Below are 6,000 nucleotides of genomic sequence, written 5' to 3' on the forward strand. Positions count from 1 at the left end.
TCCTTCCAAGTTTCCAATAATAGTACTGAGTGTTCTCACGTGTGTATGAGTGTGTGAGAAATGCCTCTGATTGACTGAGTGTAGCTGTTTACAGCCTGTCCTGTTCTAACATATCTTGTCTGAGTTAGGACATGTTTAAATACAGGTTGTCTTGCTTTTAGTGTGTAAGAAGATTGAATTCAGTTCTTGATTTAATCAATTAGCAAAATGCTACTATGGTATCAGATGAAGCTTCCGCACTCGCCATTAATGGCATTCAACCATCAATCAATTTTCAGATCCAATTTATTTAATTCAATCAACATTTTAAATCAACTATCATACTTCAATTCAATCTTTCAATCTGCTTTCATTACTTTTATACACAATTTTCTTGTTTGTTCTTTCAATGGCAGTATATGAATCAAGAATTTCTCAAGTTCCTCTTAATCAAATCTCACAAATTCTTAGTTACAAACTCAAGGATGATAATTTCCTCACTTGGAAATCACTTCTTCTACCACTTCTGCGTCGATACAGGGTCAATGGTTTTCTTGATGGATCTTTACCATGTCCACCTTATCTGCTCAATAATGGCGTGAATCCTGGTTATACAGCTTGGCATGATGATGATATTGCTCTTGTACTATGGATTCAGATGTCTATTTCTGAATCTGTAATTCCTTATGTTGTTGGAGCTTCTAGCTATGCAAGAAGCTCTTCTACACATTCAATTCAACTTCGCCTCAAACTTCAATCCACAAAACTTGGGTCAGGTACTGTTTCTACCTTCCTAAGTGAAATCAAGAAAATAACAGATGAATTGTTTGCTGCTGGTTCACAAATTCATGATGATGAATTGGTAGTTACTATACTCAATGGGTTAGGCCAAGATTATAGTTCTTTTTGTACATCTAATCGTATTCGCAATCCACCAATCTCATCAAAAGAACTTCATAATCTACTACTTACTGAAGAAATAGTTGTTACAAATAAGCAAAAGAACTTACTTACTGAAGCCAATTCAAAAGCTTTTGCTGCTACAAGACCTTTTGTTCCAAATTATAGAGGTAGTAGTAGAGGTTATAATTCCTCCTCAAGACATGCAGCTCCTTACTATGGATACATCAGACCACCCTCATCTTTTTATCCAAGAGGTTATTCTCAATTTCAGATGCATTCTGCTTCCTCATCAACATCATCACCTCATTTCAATTCAAGACCTCACTATAATTCAGCTCCTTCTTCTTCTGCTCCACCGCCAATATCTGACAAGATTTGTCAGATCTGCAACAAAACTGGTCATCTTGCTTTGGAATGCAGACACAGATTGAATTTTGCCTATCAGAACAACTATACTCCTCACAATCTATGTGCCATGCTTGATACTGCCAATATCATGGGTGAAAATCCTTGGTATGCTGACTCTGGAGCAAATAGTCATATCACCAATGATGAATCTGAATTACCTGAAGCAACATCTTTTGAAGGGGCATATGAGATTCTAGCTGCTAATGGAGAAGGTATGCCAATTACTCATATTGGTCATGTGTCTAAAACAGCTTCCTCTCATTCTTTTAATCTAAACAATGTACTTCTTGTTCCAAAATCATCTCAAAACTTATTATCAGTGCATAAATTCACTAGTGATAACAACTGCTCTATCACCTTTGATTCTATTGGTTTTATTGTTAAGGATTACTCAACAGGGAGGATCATTTTACAAGGACCACATAAAGGGGGATTATATCCAGTACATTTTGCCAAGTCTACCAAGAATACAGCTCTCTTTAGCAACACCAATTCAGCTTCAGTTTGGCATCAAAGGTTGGCTCATCCTTCTTTTCAAGTACTTCAAAAAGTGTGCAGAGATATGTAACTGTCTAGTTTAGTCAAAACACCACTATTTTGTAATGACTGTCATCTAGGGAAAAGTCATAAATTGCCTTTTACTCTATCTTCACATAGGGCTCAATCTCCACTAGAACTAGTGCATGTGGACTTATGGGTCCTAGTCCTGTAAACTCTTCAAGTGGTTTCAGATATTATGTCAATCTCATAGATGACTACTCAAGATTTTGTTGGATATTTCCTTTGTCTGAAAAGTCTGAATTCAAAGATATTTTTCTACACTTCAAATCTATGACTGAAAAGTTACTGCATACTTCAATTGTTAAAATCAGAACTGATGGGGGAGGAGAATTCTTAAATAATGCAGTACATGAATTTCTTAGTCTACATGGAATTATTCATGAGGTTTCTTGCCCTCATACTCAAGAACAAAATGGACTGGCTGAGTCCAAACATAGACATCTTGTAGACACAGGGAGAACTTTTTTAATTCAATCAGGTCTCTCAGAAAAATTTTGGGTTGATTCTTTTCATACAGCCAATTATGTTATTAATAGACTACCTGTTAGAAGTTTGGATTACTTATCTCCTTTTGAAAAGTTGTTTGGTCAGAAACCAGATTATTCCTTCTTCAGATCCTTTGGTTCATCCTGCTTTCCATGGATAAGGCCTTACACTACACATAAACTCCAACCAAGAAGTGTACATTGTGTTTTTATTGGTTACAGTTCTATGCACAAAGGATACAAATGTTTAGATATTAAAACAGGAAAAGTATATATCTCCAGACATGTAGTATTCAATGAGACTTTTTTCCCATTGAGATCTTCAGATACATTACTTCCTGGCATTGCAAAATCTACAACACCAACTGATATAGCTACTAAAGCTCCATCTGTCAAGATTTCTGCACCACCACCTGCAACATCAACCTCACCAGCTGCACCCATTGATACTTTATCTACTGATTCCACAAAGATTGTTAAGTCATCTGATGCATCCACTTCAACTATTTCTGAACATACTTCAGTTTCAGGGATTCCTTCACTGGCTAATTCACACTCCATGGTCACAAGGGGTAAAAGAGGTATTTTTAAACCCAAAGTTTTTAATACAAAGTATGCTCTATCATCCAATATTACTTCTGATATTCTACCACCCACACCTACTTGTTATTCTAAGGCAATTAAAATACCTCAATGGAAACACTCTATGGAAGAAGAACATACAGCCCTTAAGGATGCAGGCACATATACACTTGTTGCACCAGATCCATCTTATAATGTTGTAGGCTGTAAGTGGGTGTTTAGAATCAAATATAAGGCTGATGGTTCTTTAGATAAATGTAAATCTAGACTGGTTGCCAAAGGGTTTCATCAACAAGAAGGAATTGAATACACAGAAACCTTTAGTCCTGTAGCCAAACCAACAACCATTAGACTAATCATTTCATTGGCAGTTCACTTCAACTGGGTAATGAAACAATTAGATGTTAGTAATGCTTTTTTACATGGGGATTTAGCTGAAGATGTCTATATGCAACAACCTCCAGGCTTTGTTGATCAAACCAAGCCTCATTATGTCTGTAAACTTCATAAATCCATATATGGTCTGAAGCAAGCTCCCAGAGCTTGGTATGATAAATTGTTACAAATTCTTCTCACTCATGATTTCAAACCCTCCTTAGCAGATGCTTCTCTATTTGTTCAAAAGTTTGGCTCAAGGATTACAGTTCTTCTGGTTTATGTAGATGACATTATTATCACTGGAAATTCAACTGAGTATATTTCTCAGTTTATCAATCACCTTAAGACATACTTTCCCATCAAAGACTTGGGCTCTCTTCATTATTTTCTTGGTCTTCAGGTGAAGAGAAATTCAGACAATCTTTTTCTCAGTCAAACTAAGTATGCCTTGGATTTATTGGAGAAATTCAATATGACTGGTGCTAAACCCTGTAGTACACCAGTCTCCCTCTCTACTTCCCTCACTGCATCAGCTGGTACTCCATTAGCAGATCCAAGTGAATACAGATCATTAGTGGGTGCTCTACAATATCTTACTTGGACAAGGCCTGAAATTGGTTTTGCAGTGAATCAGGTATGTCTTTATATGCAAGCTCCTACTGATCAACACTTTATTGCAGCCAAGAGAATTCTCAGATACATCAAAGGCACCTTAGATTATGGTATACTGTTTTCCAAAGGTCTTCTTACACTTCATGGCTTTAGTGATGCTGACTGGGCAGGATCAATTGATACAAGAAGATCTACAGGAGGCTTTTGTATATTTTTTTGGTCCTAATCCAATTTCATGGTCTAGCAAAAGACAAGGTAGTGTTTCAAGAAGTTCAACTGAATCAGAATACAGGTCTCTAGCCAATACCACATATGAAATTGTTTGGGTTTGTCAGCTCCTAAAAGATCTTCATCTCTTGCTTCCTGCTCCACCATTGATATCTTGTGACAATCAAAGTGCAGTTTCTCTGTCATCTAATCCAGTATTTCATAGTAAAATGAAACACCTGGCCATTGATTATCATTTTGTCAGAGAACTTGTTCAAAACAAAAACATTCAGGTCACATACATTTCAACTTGGGATAAAATTGCTGATATTCTCACCAAGGGACTGGCAGGACCAAGATTTTCTGCACTCAGAGACAAGCTGAAGGTAATCTCTAGTAACAACCTCCAGCTTGAGGGGGGCTAATAGTACTGAGTGTTCTCACGTGTGTATGAGTGTGTGAGAAATGCCTCTGATTGGCTGAGTGTAACTGTTTACAGCTTGTCCTGTTCTAACATATCTTGTCTGAGTTAGGACATGTTTAAATACGGTTGTCTTGCTTTTAGTGTGTAAAAAGATTGAATTCAGTTCTTGTTTTAATCAATTAGCAAAATGCTACCATCCAACAGTTCTAACCTTTTATCTCAGTGGGAGAAAAAAAATCCACCCGCATTACAAAATGATCCACTGCTATATGTTTCATACTCGGGGCTCAAATTTTGAAACGATAAGCCTCAGCCGTGGCCAGTGGGGACTGGGGAGAGAATACCGCATTTAGTGTTTTCCAGTGGCAATTTTTCAAGCAAAAACGGATCTGACAAATGGCAGTCAACACTGACAGATAGCATGATATGGACTGTCGGCACTGCCATTACATGACACGTTTTTAGTTCTTTCATATAACACAAAAGAATGCGACCACTTGTAAGCTGTTAGAAATGTCGGAAAATCGTCACGGCTACGGGTAGCAAATATGTAAGGGTTACCGATCGGATCAATAAGTCTAAGTAGGTCAAATTGCTTTATTCTATAAATTGTTTTATTTTATATGGAACAGTAAACCTCCAAGTAGTCTAGTACCCCAGTAGGCAGTAGTAGTGTTGAAGGTCTACTATAATGAGAAATGAAAAAGAGATTAAGCGTCAATTTTCGTATGTCAATTTCACTACATCTGGAGTCTGGATATTGACAAACCCGTACGAGTATTTATCAAGAAAATTTCGCAAGAGATTTAGATTTATGTGTTATTTACCGGGAGTGGCAAACTAAAAACAAATATTGCATTTAATGGCGTGGAGCCGTTCATGCATTTGCACACAGAAGCAAAGAAATCTTCAACTTCTGCAGACCAATTTGATGATGTTTGTGGAACACATATTGTCAAATGGCTCGAGAAGGTTCCTTGTTCACCATATAGTCCACCTCCTGTAATCCAAAGTTTTCTGATCATCTGATATATATATGTTTGGTGACATATTACCATCCATCCGATGTTGACACGACAGAGCTCTCTCTCTAATTTTCCAGGTTTCAGTTGACCTTCCAGTACTTGTCAGTTGGTTCTCTACTTGTATTACGGGGCATTACTATTCAAGGTAAAAGCTTAGAGTTGAATATGCTATAGCATTCACATTCGGTGCAGGAGTTACTTTATTTTTAGTTTCAAAGCGCCAAACTACTCATGGCTCCTAATAGGGTATTAATTTGTACGGGGATGTACCATTGTAAAAGTGAATGATATTATTATTATTTTTTTTTTTTTGATAGTATTATTACAAGAAACTAATTGAAAGCCCAACAAGCTAAGCTCCAAACAGCCTACTACTACATTAGTTGAACATGTTGTCATGTTAGTCTACATTATTTTTATTATTATTATTATTTAT

Source organism: Papaver somniferum, chromosome 8 (genome assembly GCF_003573695.1).
Source record: "Papaver somniferum cultivar HN1 chromosome 8, ASM357369v1, whole genome shotgun sequence".
In the NCBI taxonomy this organism is placed as follows: Eukaryota; Viridiplantae; Streptophyta; class Magnoliopsida; order Ranunculales; family Papaveraceae; genus Papaver; species Papaver somniferum.